General features: G+C 38.3%; 1 protein-coding gene across 1 annotated transcript in view; it reads left to right on the top strand.

The window, feature by feature from the left end:
• Positions 1-3,696: 3,696 nt before the first annotated feature.
• The window catches only part of LOC123640179 (cat eye syndrome critical region protein 2), a 50,401-nt gene continuing 36,581 nt past the window's right edge, over positions 3,697-17,516 (top strand). Inside the window, exon 1 of the mRNA XM_045554637.1 lies at positions 3,697-3,789. The gene's annotated coding sequence lies outside the window, so the exon portion shown is untranslated. The remainder of the gene's footprint in view (positions 3,790-17,516) is intronic.

The following is a 17,516-nucleotide window of genomic DNA, read 5'->3' as shown; positions in this document are numbered from 1 at the left end:
CACTGTTGTTCTCACTGTTCCTCTACCTGGTGCCATTCTTCCCTTCAAGGCCCCATGCAAATCTTACCTCCCTGGCAAAGTCTTACTCCACATATTCCTCAGTTTGTTTAGTTTTCCCATATCACTTTGTGTTTTTAATATAGTATGTATCATATACTCTTATAAGTATTTGCTATCATTTGGTCAAGAAAATATTTGAATGTCTGCTGTGCATCAGGCAATGTTCTAGTTGCTGAGGAGACAGCAGTGAATACATTAAATAAAAAACCAGAAGAATTTCCCATTTCTGGCTTACATGTTAGCATTTCCTCCCTCCCTCCTCCCCTCCCTCCTCCCCTCCTTCCTATAATAATACTGGGATTTTCTTATTCACCATTGTATCCCTGGAAACTGACAAATAGTAGGTGTACTATATTTTTTTGTTGAATTATTTGACCACCTACTGTTAATATTTGCTAAATTCTTTGCTAATGTTATAGGAAGGGCCACGGAGAAGAAGACAGGAATTTTTCTTTCTCATAAGCAGCTTATGTAGAGAAGGTGAATGAAACTGACACTGTTTTGTTGTAAGGAGCAGAAAGGGTATTCATGATGCTGTTGCTACAGCACAGAAAACATTTAGATTTCATGTCCTCAGAGAATAGTATTCTGGCTACTCGGGCAGCTAGAACCTGCCTCTGGCAGTGATAGGGAAAACCAGAAGAGCATGTCTGTGGGCTGAAGGCAGAGATGGAAGAGAAAGGTAACTGGGTTTCCTAGAAACCGTAGAGTAAGCAGGGGCCATGTCGATCCTGTGACAAACTTATTGCAGTCCCCTCTTCTGTACAGCCTCCCGGTTCTTACCTCATCTCCTCAAATGTGGTCTTTATTATCATTTAATTTGTCACTTCTGTTCTTTAAAAACCTTAGAAGACATGAGTTAGTGCAGACCACAGCACCTTTAATCGAGAATCACATTGTGCTCTTAATGTCCCCAGGTGGAGAAGAGGGCAGAGCGAGGACTGGTGGAAATGTGCGGGTGCCGCCGTGATGGCAAAGCCGCTGGAGGGGACAGCAAGGTGGAGCTTGGCAAGGAGGGCTTTGGAGATAAAGTTTTCCTTTTCAGGGACTACAGCATGATTTGGGGGGGTTGAGGGGACTTCTCCCTAGGGAGAAGGACACGTGATGGCTTAGAGAAAACAGAGAATGGTTGGGTTGTGACTGCGGTTGTTGATGCCATCGGGCCTTTCTAGATAGACAGCAGCAGCTTCTGGGGGCAGAACACTGGACTGGGGGCCTGGGTTTCACTCGGCTCAGTCACAGATTTGCTGAGCGCCCTGGAAAAAGTCACTATCCTGTCTGGACGTAGTTTCTTTATCTTTAAATTTACCTTCCAGCTCTAGCATTCAGTGATTCTGGCTTGCCTATCAAACGAGGTGGCCTGGGACTTTTTGCTTCAAGGATTTATTAATAACTTCTGTCATAATTCCAGTTTACTTTGGAGTCTTGCCTCAGTGACCAGGCTTAAAATATGAGCCATTCAAATCTTCACTTGCCTGGGCTCTGTTTACTCCTGTGAGGTCCTGCTCTTTCCCTTGTGCAGTGAGTCCTTCAGAACCTTTCTCCTGCACTGTTGCCTGTGCAGACATTTCCCCCTCACTAGAATTCATCTTACATACATGGCAGCTAGAGTCATCTCACTGCCGCTCCTCTGTAAAAATAAACTGTCGTGGATCTCCACTGTCCTCCAAAGAAAGGCCAAACTCATTAGCTTGGTATCCAGTATCGGCTGTCAGTCTTAGCTCACATTACTCCCCTTCACGTAATACTTCACTGAACCTCACAGCCTCTTGGCGCCTTTGCTGTGTTGCCCCTGCACCGATTATGCGCCCTGCCTCTCTCCGTTGTCACGCAGTCACAATTTTCTCATCTGAATTGCTGCCACCTTTGTGAAATCTCCTCTCAACTCCAGTAGCACCCATAGCACCACTTCCATACCAAAGAATACTTGTTACTTCGTTTTTATTCTCTGTAGCATTTTAGCTCCCCTAAGTAAATTAAGCTCCCTAGTACTTAGGAAGTACTGTATTATCTTGCATAGCGTAGGTACCCAGTAAATATTTGTTGAATGAATGAATTCTGGCTAATTATAGATAAAATCCTTGTTAATTCTGATTGGTGGGGTTTCTTATTTTTCTGAGTAACCCATAACTAGAATGTAGGAAAGAAGTCTGCCCACTGGAATTAATAAGATAATATAAGAATAAGAACATTTGCCATACATGTGTTAGCAATTCCGAGGTTAGTGTTTAAGACAAGCAAAATGTTTTCAGGCTTGAGCCTTATCTCTGAATTTTGAGTATTCATCTATCTGAGCTTTCAAGGCGATATGGGACCCCTTCCTTTTTAGTTGAACCTTCCTCAGAGTGGAATTAATAGTTTATAGTTTGTGCCAGTTACTATTATGCTTAGCAATTTTTTGTCCTGTGAAGTTTTTTTTAAAGTGACCATTTTCAAGCTTAGGAATTTTAAAAAGTGAAATAACAAAATAAAATAATAAATGGAACAATTAAATAATTTACAAAGGAACTTTATTAATCCCATCCCAGAAGTAGAATACATTCTTTAACATAAACTACCGCATATTGGTGTTATGATCAGAAGGTACATCTTTTGCACATCTCCTCTACTTTCAGAACCATTAATAAGATTCTCAAACATGATTTTCCTGTGAATCCTGGATCTGGTTATGAGGTGGTCAAACCATACGTGTAGCAGACTCTTGGGAAATGGTTTGCATGCAGAACATAGCATCCTGAATCAAAGAATGCAGGCAAACATTAGTAGTAAGACTTGATGACTTAGAAAATATTCTATCATCTCATAAAATATCTGCTTGTTTTGAGGTGTTGAGAGAAATAGGATCACCTAAAGTTTCCCACTTTTCACTGTTTATCTAATGGCCCCGTCCAAACTAATCTTTGTAGAATACTGTGCTGAGACTAGTGAAATCTTTACATTGCCTACTTGAATCCTAAGGAATGCAAACGCATCTCACCTAGGATTAGACCATTAACATAGACATTACCTCATTTCTCTCCAGATGATGTGAGATTAATCTTAGTTCTAGCAGTCTCCTGTCATTGGTCATAGTGTCTCCAAAATGAAAATTGCCATATTGCTTACTACCAGTGCTGTTTAGTTCAAAATACAGTGGTTCTTTAAAGCTGTTATAGGTGGTTTTTCTGTTGAGACTAAGTAAATGAAGAATACTTTATAATCAGTTACGTGATTGCTCCTTTATTTTCTCTTGCCATTAAAAAAGAGAGCAATACAGCATGTTTATATTTATACTTTATTATATAGTCAGAGTTAAGCTCTTTGATTATGAAACTAGCGTTGCTTTATAAAAAAAGAGATAATTATGTTTCTTCTAGGGTGCAGGTAAAAGGAATGGGGCTTGGTAAACAGCAATGGGAGAAATAATCCCAGGGAAAAAACAAAAAGCTGAACTCAGTTGCTCTTCTAGCCATGACTGTGGGAGGGAAGGGAGAGTTGATCTCAGGCGAGTCCTTCTGCTACACTAACCATTCAGTTGCTTGGGACTTGTGGTGGTGGTGGTGGTGGTGGTGGTGGTGGTAGTGAGGAGCAGGTGGATTTTAAGAAATCTCTGTTTAATTTCTCAGTTTCCGTCTCTCCTTCTCCCCTCCCTCAGGAGTTAGAAGCAGCTCTTCACAGAGATGATGTGGAGTTTATCAGTGACCTGATTGCCTGCCTGCTTCAGGGCTGCTATCAACGAAGGGATATCACGTGAGTAATCCTGACTTTTACAAAGTGTTTCTTGCACAGGGAACTAATTAACCAGTCATAGTGATGTTTCCTGTTTCCTATAACAAACCAGAACTGACCATTAGCCATAACGTAACAGTGTAGGCTGAGCACATATGAATAGATTCTCAGACTAAGCCCCGTGTTTGGCTCATTCTGCAGTTGAGTTTTTATTCCGTTATAATCCTTGAGTTTATTTTACTCTCATGTGTATCACTTACTCTTGGCTACACCAGCTAACATATTTGAGTATAGAATTTCTTCCTCTTATATTTGCCTTTTTCTGAGTTTTGGTTGTATTATTGGTAAAATATTGCCTAACAAATTAAAATAGATTTTACTACATTTCTGCCAGTTGAGTGTCTTCTGCTGTTCACACAACTGGCAGTAGCAGCATAATTACCTTGGAGCCTCTAGGCTCCCTTACCTCGTAACTGCCAAGTACACCGCTCTCCAATACCTTTGAGATGTGTAGAAACCTGGACCAAAATTTCATCTATGTGGACAAATAAAGGAGCTTCCTCATATGACCTCTCCCCTTGTTTTCACCGTAACTTGGTATATGCGTTTTCTTTGCTACATTTCTAAACAGAACAGAAGTACAAAGCAAACTCAAAAACAGGAGAGACACGAGTTTCCCAGTCTCTTGCCCTGGGATGCCATGTAGGGGTTTTGGTTGTTACAGTTTATGTTTTTCGGAGAGTTAAAGACAATAGCTCATATATTTTTGTTCTAATGAATTCAATCTGTTGGGGCTAGGAGAGTATACCCAATGTTAATGTGCAATGAAAGAGATGGACTAACTGCCGCTTTTCTCAGGATGGAAGTCTGTACTCCTTAGGGGGAGCGTTATTGTTCCTGGACTCAAAAGAACGATTGTTCCCCCTAGAATACTCAGGTTGTATTTATAAATACAAATACAAGTAAAATAAATTGTAGTATATTTTTTTCCATTCTCTATTTGGGATGTAGACTTGGGAGTTTATGTGTTTTTTAAGTACTGTTGTATTTGTACTGTGTGTAATTTCACATTGTAATATCTGGAATTTTTTTCATTACAGTAATCATTTTTCTTATAATCAACTTTTCTCTAATTGTGATTGTCAGATAATCCAATCTGGTAGTTGACAGTTATGTCTAGCTTTTAGCCATTATAAACATGATTCATAGCTTTATGTAGAATTCACCTAGGTGTGCAAACTTTTATCTTCTTAGTGTAAGTTTATGGAATTGCCATTGCTTGGTCAAAAGAAATGCCTGGTTATGATTTTTTTTTTTTTAAAGTAAAATGGCAGGCTTCCTACCACAGAGGTGGTTCCATTTTATCCTTGGACCATCAGTGCATGAGGGCACCTGGTTCCATAATCCTAGTCAGCTCTCTGGACACAGGCGAGTAGGTGCTGGCAGGACAAACACTGTCCTTGTTCTCACAGAGTTTACTGTACTGGGGTGGGATGAGGAAGTCCACTAGTAATCACTGTAATCATGTGATTACAAATTATATACACTTACAGCGGTAAGTCCTTAGAAGTAAAAAATAGTCTGTCAACAGACATATCACTTGGTGTGAGAAAGTGATTTGTAAACTAAGCCTTCTCATATGGGCTATTACCTCTAACAGGAGATTCCTCTGTGATAGGGCGTGTGTCCCCCTAATTTGTCTTTCTGTTTAAAATTGGTCTTAACTAATTCTGCTTGCTAGTTCTTCCAGATAATGATTACAATATTTTGTGATGTTCTATAAGAAATCCGCTTATCTGGCAGGCATAGTGGCTCACCTCTGTAGTCCCAGCTACTCTGTAGGCTGAGGCAAGAGAATCTCTCGAGTCCAGGAGTTCGAGGTTGCAGTGAGCTATGATTGCTTCACTGCAATCTCACCTGGGTGACAGAGTGAGACCCTGTCTCTTAAAAAAGAAAAAGAAATCCCCTTATCATTCTTACTAGAATCAAATAAAATTATGAAGAAATTTGTGCAAAATTGACATTTTTACAATATTGAGATTTATTTTGCCTGTAATATCACTCAGTAGAAAGTTACAACTTTATTAATTTAGATCAGACACAGACCTGGCTAATTTAATTTTTGTTGCTATTAAGAATAGAATTTATAACTATTATAGGTCAGTAACTTTTTTTTTTTTTTTTTTTTTGAGACAGAGCCTCGCTTTGTTGCCCGGGCTAGAGCGAGTGCCGTGGCGTCAGCCTAGCTCACAGCAACCTCAAACTCCTGGGCTTAAACGATCCTCCTGCCTCAGCCTCCCGAGTAGCTGGGACTACAGGCATGCGCCACCATGCCCGGCTAATTTTTTCTATATATATTTTTAGTTGTCCAGCTAATTTCTTCCTATTTTTAGTAGAGACAGGGTCTCGCTCTTGCTCAGGCTGGTCTCGAACTCCAGACCTTGAACGATCAACCCGCCTCGGCCTCCCAGAGTGCTAGGATTACAGGCGTGAGCCACCGCACCCGGCCAATAAAATTTTTTAAAATCTAAAAAAGACTAGAATCACATTCACATTACAAGTATTTTTGAAATAGTAGAATATTATATCTCTTCATCTGTCTTGAGTTTGTAGTTTACTGACTTTGATTTTTTTTTAAGTTGGTTCTCTTGATTTTCTAGGATTATCATTTCTCTTTCCTTTCAGTGTTAATACTTGTGTCTGTATGAGTTAGCCACTGTTATGTACCAAATTTTACCCCAAAGCATAACAACCTAAAACAACACAAATTTGTTATCATACAGTTTGTGTGGGTCAGGAGTCTGTGTTTGTCTAGCTCCAAGGCTGCGATCTCTTGACATTTAATGCTGATGTATAATATACATGCAAGAAAGCGCACATTTCTTAATTATACAGCTCAGTGAATTTTCACAAACTGAATACACGTGTATACTGGAGCCCCCAGACAAGAAAGAACGTTACTATCTATTTTACTTTTTTCACTGAAGGGAGTTGCCAGAAGTGATGGTTATCTTGTCCAGTCAGTAATGATCCACATGCAGTTACAGTGAATGGACAACTTATTATTCTCTGAAGTTTTGCTTTTATCTCATTCTAAAGAAAGAGAAATTTGGATAAGTGGATACTTAACCTTTCCGGCTCTCAGACATACCTATTAGGTGGAACTAAGAAGGTTACTTAATTTCTCTGTGCATAACTTGCCTCATCCATAAAATGGGAATAGTAACAACACCCAGTAAAGTTATTAATATTATGAGGATTAAATGAAATTATGAGAAGCCTTTGAGCAGTCTTGATAATGTATATAGCACATTATCATGTATAGAAACATATGTTTACTGTACTATACTTTTTATCATTATTTTAGAGTATACTCCTTCTACTTATTAAAAAAAGAAGAAGCCGGTTGAGGTAGTGCTCACCTGTAGTCCCAGCTATTCAGAAAGCTGAGGAAAGAGGATTGCTTGAGCCCAGGAATTTTAGGCCAGCCTGGGCAGCATGGTGAGATGCTGTTTTTTTTAAAAGATTGTTTTAAAAAATATTTTTTTAAGTTAACTCTAAAACAGCCTCAGGCAAGTCCTTCAGGAGGTACTCCAAAAGAAAGCATTGCTAATGTGTGTGTGTGTCTTAGTTTTTAACAAAAAAGTTTAAAAGCAAAAAGTAAATAAATAAAATTTTCTGGCCAGTGCAGTAGCTCACGCCTGTAATCCTAGCACTCTGGGAGGCTGAGGCGGGAGTGTTGCTTGAGCTCAGGAGTTCGAGACCAGCCTGAGCAAGAGCAAGACCCCGTCTCTACTATAAACAGAAAGAAATTAGTCAAACAACTAAAAATAGAAAAAAGTAGCCGGTCATGGTGGCGCATGCCTATAGTCCCAGCTACCTGGGAGGCTGAGGCAGGAGGATCGCTTGAGCCCAGGAGTTTGAGGTTCCTGTGAGCTAGGCTGACACCATGGCACTCTAGCCCAGAAAACAGAGCAAGACTCTGTCTCAAAAAAAAAAAAAAAATTCTAAGTAGAAAAAAATTTACGGAATAAGGATATAAAGAAAAATATTTTTGTACAGCTGTACAGTGTGTTGGTGTTTTTAGCTAAGTGTTGTTACAAAAGAGTTAAAAACTTATAACTTTATAAACTTTATAAAAAATGTTTATAAAGTAAAAAATTTATAGCAGGCTAAGAATAATTTATTATTGAAGAAGAAAATTTTTTTATAAATTTAGTGTAGCCTAAGTGTACATACAGTGTTTTAAAAGTCTACACTAGTGTACAGTAATGTCGCAGACCTTCACATTCCCTCACCACTCACCGAGTCACCTAGAGCAACTTCTGGTTCTGCATTCTCCATCATGGTATGTGCCCTGTGTCAGTGTACAACTTTTTGTCTTTACGTTTACTGTAGTTCTTCTATGTTTAGATACACAAATATTTACTATTGTGTTCCAGTTGCCTACAGCATTCATTACGGTAGTAACATGATGTGTAGGTTTGTAGTCTAAGACCAACAGGCTATATCATAAAGCCTTTATGTGTAGTAGACTGTCCTATCTAGGTTTAAGTACGCTGTTACGACGTTCCCACAACAACAAGCTCTCCTAATGACGCAGTTTTCACCCTTTTGTTACGTAAGGCATGACTGTATTTTAGGTGCCGTGGGTCATATGATGTATTGCAGCTACTCAGCTCTGTCATTGTAGTGGGAAAGCAGTCACAGGCGATATGTGATGACTGATAGTGACTATTTTATTAGAACTTTATGATCACTGAAGTTTGAATTTTATATCATTTTCACATGCCAGGAAATACTGTTTTTCTTTTTATTCCAACCCTCCCCCCCACCCCGGGCCATTTAAAAACATAAAACTATTCTTACAGACTGTACAAAAACAGACGTTAGGCCAGATTTGTCCCTCAGGCCATAGTTTGCCAGCTCCCATTTTCAGGAAATTAAATAGGTTACTATTCTAGTTCCACTAACTCAATCAAATCTTTAAACAAAATATGGAACCCACATTTCTTTTTAACTGTACTCTCCAATCTGAGATTTATGCACTTACAGGACAGTATAATACTGTGTCTCTTATGGAAATAATAGCCAACATGTCCTGTGTCCTGGACACCGCTTTGAATGCTTTCCAGGAATTCTCGTTTAATCCTATGACAGCCTTCTAATATAAAGTCCCCTCTCATTCATCCATCGAGGATGAGGCATTTGAGGCACAGAGAGGTTAAATAAATTGCCCAAGGTCACACAGCTAGTAATTGACAGGACAGATCTGGCCCCTAGACCTCCAGCAACGCCACCCCCCCCCCCCAGCTCCCATGCTGCAAATGAGAGAAATGTTAAGTATAATAGAAAGGTTTTCCTTGAAAACAGGATTTTTAACTCTTTTGTGGTCTATTCTTCTTTGCCACACTGATGAACCCCATCTAAGAATAATGTTTTAAAATCACAAAATGAAAGAGGATTACAGCAGAACCCAATTATACTGAAAAATAGTAAAGTATTAAAGAATCAAATTTTTGATATATAGTTACTGTGTTTTTTCATTAACTCACTAACTTATATACTCTAGCAGCAGGTCTGATTTCCCAAAATTACTGTCTTCAAGTATTGATGAGCATAAATGCTATTTTGAAATATCTGCAGTATCCATCTGATGTGAAAATATCTGATTGCTACTTGTGAAATATATACAAGTACTACTAAAATCACTGTGGTTTGTTGACTGCATTCATAATTGAAGGAAATGTAAAATTTCAGTTATTAGATTACAATAAAAATATAATACTTTCTTAGCCAAGTTCATGTACCACCTAAATTGTATCTGTGGACCTCTGCTTTAAAAGGTTTTTTAAAATCTCAAATGAATCTACAGTTCAGAACTAGCATCTTAAATATGAAAGGAACCTTACCATCTAGTACAATTAATTTTCTTACCTCAGGAAACTAAGGCAAAGCAAAGCTGATATAAGCCTGAGAGACATTTATCATTTGTTCATTCTGTTGCCAAGGTAAAGTGGTGTTTTCTTGGGTGATGGTGTGGCGGTTGTACTCTGAGGCAGCCCCCATGATCCTGTGGAATCATCTATGCCTTTTTTTTTTTTTGAGACAGAGTCTCACTTTGTTGCCCAGGCTAGAATGAGTGCCGTGGCGTCAGCCTAGCTCACAGCAACCTCAGACTCCTGGGCTTAAGCGATCCTACTGCCTCAGCCTCCCGAGTAGCTGGGACTACAGGCATGCGCCACTATGCCCGGCTAATTTTTGCTATATAGATTTTTAGTTGGCCATATAATTTCTTTCTATTTTTAGTAGAGACGGGGACTCGCTCTTGCTCAGGCTGGTCTCGAACTCCTGACCTCGAGCAATCCACCCACCTCGGCCTCCCAGAGTGCTAGGATTACAGGCGTGAGCCACTGCGCCCGGCCTCATCTATGCCTTTATGTGATCCCCTTCCCTTGTGTGTGGGCAGGGCCTGCTCCTAACCAACACAATATTGGCAAAATTGAGGGGATGTCATTCCTGAGATTATGTTTGCTGTCAAACTCCAGAGACTCTCCTTGCAGCTTGAATGAAGTAAAGCAGTCCTGCTGGGAAAGCCACATGTTAGGAATGGTGGGGGCCTCAAGGAACTGAGGGCAGCCTCATCACAGGTGTGTATATGACCAGGGTGAATCAGGGCAAAAAATAATGTTAGGCAAGTAAAGCAAGTCATAGAAGCATACCTACCAGTGATTTATTTTTGTAAGTGAGGATACATGTATATGTGGAACACTTACAAAGAAAATCAAGGGAATGCTTAACACAATTCAGGAAAGATTATATCTGGTAACTAGGGAGAAGGCTAAAACTAGGGATAAGCAGAAGTGGTAGCCTTTAATATAGTGTTTCTTAAACCTTAGGAAACACCAGAATCTCCTGCAGGGTTGTTTTAAAAAAACACAGGTTTCTGGGCCCCACCGCTATCTAATTCACAAGGTCTGGGGGCCTGAGAGTTTACATTCCCTGTAAGTTCCAGGTGATGCTGATGACCAGATTCTCCCCAGTTGCAAATCTGCCCAGTTGGTTTTATGGGCCTGTATCAATTAAAGTACTTCAGAAATTTAAAATTAACTAGTTGATCTTTCAACAGCATATTTTTTCTTAATTGGGAAGTAGCTTGGCATAATTGAGCACTGAATTGGAAATTAGGAACTTGTAGTTTGCTTTTGGTTGTCAAAGTGAAAATGGAATCAAACCGTGTCTTGATGTATGGTTTAAGCAGTATAAAAATATCCTTCCTTAAATGCTCATTGTAGTATTTGACACCAGAAGATTTTCCCCCGTTTATCAGCTTATCTTTAGTATAGTGTTCTCCATATACCCCAGAGTAATTAGTGCTTTATTGTGGTCTTTGTTCACTTTCTTGTGGTTCACACTCTAAATGGAAATTCATCAAAATTGTAAATTTACTTTTTCAGGATTAATTATGGATCCAGCATTTTTTATAATAGATTCTCTGATTGAGGTCAGTTAAAAATAAACATATGTAGTGTTTTGGGGGTCTCATCTGTTCCCCATATAGAAACATCCTTTACCTTTCTGGAAATTACAATACGTCCATTAAATGTGTTCATTAGAACTTTGCTTTATTGAGATATCCAGGCCAGTGTTTTTTTGACAAATAAATGCACCATGTAGTCACCATTCTACTCAAGAAATTAAAACATTTCCATTTCCCCAGTAAGTTTCCTTTGTAGTCCATGCTCCCCCACACAAACATTGCTTATCAGGCAACCACTGACCTCATTTTTGCCAGTGTAGATGAAGTTATACCTGTTGTAGAATTTTGTATGAGTGGGATCACGCAATGTGAAATGAACTTACCCAGCCTCTTACAGTCAGCATAATGTCTGTGTGACATTCATCTACACTGCTGTTTGTGTCAGACGGCGGTTTGTCCCTTTTGCAGGGAGTAGGGCACTAAATTCTATCTGGTGAAAACGATGTCACAATTTGGTTTTTTGTTTTTTGTTTTTTTTGTTTTTTGTTTTTTTTTTTTGAGACAGAGTCTCACTTTGTTGCCTGGGCTAGAGTGAGTGCCGTGGCGTCAGTCTGGCTCACAGCAACCTCAAACTCCTGGGTTTAAGCGATCCTCCTGCCTCAGCCTCCCGAGTAGCTGGGACTACAGGTATGCGCCACCATGCCCGGCTAATTTTTGCTATATATATATTTTAGTTGTCCAGATAATTTCTTTCTATTTTTAGTAGAGACGGGATCTTGCTCTTGCTCAGGCTGGTCTCGAACTCCTGAGCTCAGGCGATCCTCCCGCCTCGGCCTCCCAGAGTGCGAGGATTACAGGCGTGAGCCACCGCGCCCGGCCCACAATTTGTTTATATGTTCACTTGGAGGCAACCTAAATGTTCATCAATTTGGGGCAGTTATGAATAAAGCGCTGTGAACATTTGCATACAGATGTTTTGTGCACATAACATTTTCATTTCTCTTGGTAATTGTTGGGGGTCATATGGTAAAAGTATGTTTGACTTTAAGAAACTGTGAAACTATTTTCCAAAACACTTGCAACGTTTATGTTTCCACTGGCAACATCTGAACAGTCCATTTGCTCCGTATCTTTGCCAATGTTTGCTGTTTTTAATTTTACTGATTCTGTTGTGTTTAAAGTGGTAACTGATTGTGGTTTTAATTTGTATTTCGCTAATGACAAGTAATTTTGAGCATTTGTTTCTGTGCTTACTGCTCATTTGTCTGTCTTTTTTTGTGAAATATTTGCTCGTCTTTTGCTTGTTTTCAATTAGGGATGTTTACCTTTTTAAAAAATTGTAAGCATTCTGTATATTCTGGATACAAGCTCTTTGTCAGATACATGATTTGTGAATATTTTCTGATTTGTAGGTTGCCTTTTCCATTTGTGTGTTAAGTTTTCTTTTAGAAGTTTTATAGCTTTAGCTTTTTATAGTTGCCATCATGGTGCATTTTGGTTAGTGTTTGTATATAGTTTGAGGTAGAAAGTCAGTGTTCTTGTTTTTTTTTTTTTTTTTCTTACAGATATTATATATGTTGAGTTCATTTTTGGATTCTCTTCCCTATTCTATTGATCTGTATGTCTTATCTTTATACACAACCAGATTGTCTTGAAATTGGACAGTGTAAGGTCACCAACTTGTTTCGGTTTTTAGTTGTTTTGGCTATTCTATGCCCTACCCAAAAGCATTTTAAAGTCTGCAAGTTTACATGGAAATCTTAAATGATAATGAATTTTCCAGTCCGTGAACATGATACATATCTCTCCATTTGTCTATCTTCTTTAATTTCAACAATATTTTGTAGTTTTCGGCATAAATATATTGGCTATCTTGTCATTTATTCTTAAGTATTTTATAATTTTTAACATTATAAATGGAAGTATTTTAAAGTTTTACTTTCTAACTATTTGTTGCTATTATATATAATGTAAAGTTATTTTCATCTATTGACTTTATTCTTACAATCTTGCTGAGATCATTTTTTTGTTCTACTGATTTTGTTGTAGATTTTTGAGGATTTTCTATGTAGCCTGCAAATAAAAATAGTTTTGCTTCTTTCATTATTCTATGTCCCTGTACTTCTTTTTCTTGCCTTACTGTACTGGCTGACACTTTTAATAACACACTTTTGCTCCCGATCTTAGCAAGAAAGCATTCAGTCTTTCACTATTAAGTACGATAAAGTGTTATCCCTTTTATATATTGTGGACTTGATTTGCTAATATTTTATTGGGGGTTTTGCATAAATGTTTATGAGGTATATTAGTCTGTAATTTTATATTCTTGCAGATCTTTATAAGGTTTTAGCACAAGGGTCCAGAAATGTTCTCAGCTCTGTTTTCTTGAAAGAGTTTATGTAATTTCTTCTCAGATGTTTGCTATAAGTTTTGATGTTTTCATTATCATTTAAAACATGTTCTAATTTATTTTATTTCTTCTGTAATCCAAAATAAAGGTATCTTAGTGTTGGTGATTTTTAATTCAATCCCAAATGTTCAGGTTTTATACCTGGTGACTTTTCTACCTTTTGAAACTTACGGAGACCTGTTTTATGTCCCAGCATGTGGTTTACCTTGGTGAATGTTCCACGTGCACTTGAAAAGAGTATATATTCTGCAGTTTTGTGTGTCATATTCTGTAAGTGTCACTTAGGTCAGGTTGGTAGTATTGTTGAAATCTGTTCCTTATTGATTCCTTTTGTCTACTGGATCTATTAATTGATGATAAAAGATATTAAAATCTCTAGCTGTGGTTGTGGATCTGTTTCTCCCTTTAGTTCTGCTCATTTTTGTTTCATCAGTTTTGGTGTCCTGTTATTAGATGTGTATGTATAGCTTTGTTATATATTCCTGGTTAATTGGTCCATTTATTATTATGTAATACTCTGTCTTCACATCTGGTTTGTCTCATTAATATTGGAATCAGCATTCTTATGCTCATTCTGCTTGGTATATCATTTTCTATCATTTTAATCTTTGTATTTTTATATTTAAATCATATTTTATAGACAGCCTATAGTAGGGTCTTGCTTTCTCTCAGTCTGACAATTTCTGTCTTTTAATTGGGATATTTAGTCCATTTTTTAAGTGTACAATTCATTGGTTTTTGGAGTATTCACAGAATTCTACAGCCATCAGCACTGTCCAATTACAGAACATTTTTGTTAACCCCCAAACAGACATCTGTACCCATTAGAAGTCACTCCCATTTCCCCCAACTCCCAATCCCCAGCATCACTATTCTACTTGCTGTCTCTCTAGATGTGACTATGGTGGATACATCTTCTAAGTGGAATCATACCGTAAATGTCCTTTGGTATCTGACTTCTTCCACTTAGCATTATTTTTTTTGCAGTTTTTTCCTTGTTGTAGCATGAATCAGTACTGCATTCCTTTTTGTGGTCAAATAGTACTCCATTTTGTGGGTATACATTTTATTTACTCATTGAATGGACATTTGTGCATTTTTTACTTTTTGCCTATTATGAATTATGGTGCTTTAAACATTTATTTGTGTACAAGTTTTTGTGTGGATGCATGTTTTCCTTTCTCTTGGCTGTATATCTAGGAGGGTAATGCTGGATGATAGGATAATTCTTCAACTTTCTGAGCAACTTGCCAGACTTTCCAAAGCAGCTGTATAATTTTACATTCCCACCAGCGTTGTATGAGGGTTCCACTTTGTCCACATCTTGGTCAACACTTGGTATTACCTGTCTTTTTAACATCTACCATTATAATGATCATGAAGTGGCATCTCACTGTGGCTTTGGTTTTCATTTCCCATATTCCTAACGTTGAGCAACTCTCCCTTTGCTTCCTTCTGCTTTCTGTTCCTTTGTTGGTCCTTTAATGTTTTCTTTCAGACTAAATGAAATTTTTTAAGTGTATCACTTTATTTCTGCTATTGGCTTCTTAGTCTTGGGTATTTTAGTAGCTGTAGGGCTAACAATATGCATCTTTAAATTATCCAGAACTATTCAGAATTCTTTTCATACATACCTCTTCACACCTGACACTTCAGACTTCCCACTTCACACAAACAGTATTTAGGGTCCCATCTAGCTCCATTAAAAAAGTCCTTTATCAGCTGGGCGTGGTGCCTCACGCCTGTAATCCTAGCACTCTGGGAGGCTGAGGCACGGGGACCAATTGAGCTCAGGAGTTGAAGACCACTCTGAGCAAGAGTGAGATCCTGTCTCTACTAAAATACAAAAAATTAGCCAGGTGTGGTAGTAGGTGCCTACAGCCCCAGCTACTCGGGAGGCTGAGGCAGGAAGATCGCTTGAGCCCAGGAGTCTGAGGTTGCTGTGAGCTAGGCTGACATGACAGCACTCCAGCCTGAGCAACAGACTGAGACTCTGTCTAAAAAGAAAATCTTTTATCATTTTTAATGTTACTGTATGTTGGTTTTTATTTTCTTGATTATCCAACATAAACAGAACACATGTAAAATCTGTATTATGTACATCTTTCTCTGCTCATAGATATTTTGACTTGATCATATTTTCCTTTAATTTGAAATAGCAATGATTTTTAACTTATCTTGGCTATCATGTTGGTTTTAGGTATGTTGGATATGGGAGCTATTATAAAGCTCTAGAGAAGAATTGTTATTTTAATTATTTTGGCCTGGATCTTTTTATAATCTTCAAGAATAAATGCTTTATCAAATATCATTATAAAACCTCTTTATGTGCTGTTTTACTGGAACTGAAACCTTTTTATTAGTCCAGCGCTTGTGTTAAATCTGGCTTAACTGTGTGTACGCGTATTTCATTTGCTTCACAAATAGTTGTTACAAATGGGAAGACGTAAGTCTATTTTTCCTTTGGTCTCCATTCTGCTAAGCATGATGCCACACCTTAAGTGCTCTCCTGTAAGGAGACTGGATGCCCTTTCATGTCTCTGACATATGCCTCAAAGAACTCAAGAGCCTTCTTTTTATCTGGGATCTTCCAAAATGGGTTGCAGATATTAGAAATTTGTTGTCCTGCATAGTCTCGAGTTCTGCCACTTCCAGCCAACTGAGGTCTTTGTTAAAGTACTTTACTCAGGTCGTGCCATCCTTGCTTGCTCCGGGACGAACATTGGTGTCATCATGAGAAACCTATTCTGTCTGGAGCAAGCTGAGAAATTCTCTGCTAGGGCTCTAAGAATTGGCTAACTTTGGGCCTTTGGAAAGGTGGCTGACTTGATCTTATTTTCATTCTCTATCTCTGTTATTAAAAAAGAGAGATAATTAAGAGCTAATCTGTCTTTTCCCTTATAGGATGCTAAATAATAGCCAGTGGTCTTTCCTACTGTTTTGTAGGATGGAAAATGAATGAGAAAATAGATCATTTAAGAATATTTGGAACTTTTGCCAGACAAGAAGAAGGAAAATAGACCTTGTGCTCAGAACTTCTAGTTTACCATATTTAAATAAAATGTTTCATTATAATTCAGAATCATTTCAGAAAGATAGAAGGTATTTAAGTCATTAGGAGGGAATTGCACTGAGATGAATGGATGAGTAAATCGGTTAATGTTCTAGGTAATTTAAACTCTAGCAATTTAGAAATATAAATATACATCAGTTTTTAGAAGCACAATGCGACTACACTTTTCTTCCTTTAAATAGCAAAATCTGAAAGTACATGCAAATTGTCTATGTGTTCATTTTTGGCGGGGAGAGAGTATATGGTGTTAATCAAATTCTTGAAGAGTTTTATGTCCTATAGAAGATTAAAACCTGATATGTACCTTCCTGAAGCCCTTTCATGTCAAATTACCTTTGGCTAGTATCTTTGCACTCAAATTGTTTTTCTCCCTTTATTTTCTGATGTTTAAAAGAAAGAGATGTAGGCTGGGTGTGGTGGTTCATGCCTATAATCCTAGCACTCTGGGAGGCCAAGGTAGGAGGATCGCTTGAGGTCAGGATTTCTCTACTAAAAATAGAAAAATTAGCTGGGTGTGGTGCCTGTAGTCCCAGCTGCTGGGGAGGCTGAGACAGGAGGATCGCTTGAGCTGAGGAGTTTGAGGTTGCTGTGAGCTAGGCTGAGGTCACGGCACTCTACTCAGGGAACCAGAGTGAGACTCTTGTCTCAAAAAAAAAAAAAAGAGAGAGCGCGCGAGAGAAAGGCTGGAGTGCAGCGAGAGAGAAAGATCCTAGCTCACTGTAGTCCTGAACTCCTGTATTCAACTGATCCTCCCCCTTGGCCTCCCAAAGTGCTGGGATTACAGG

Source organism: Lemur catta, chromosome 6 (genome assembly GCF_020740605.2).
Source record: "Lemur catta isolate mLemCat1 chromosome 6, mLemCat1.pri, whole genome shotgun sequence".
Classification (NCBI taxonomy): domain Eukaryota; kingdom Metazoa; phylum Chordata; class Mammalia; order Primates; family Lemuridae; genus Lemur; species Lemur catta.
Note: the sequence above shows the minus strand (reverse complement) of the source record. Positions and strands in the feature narration are given on the sequence as shown.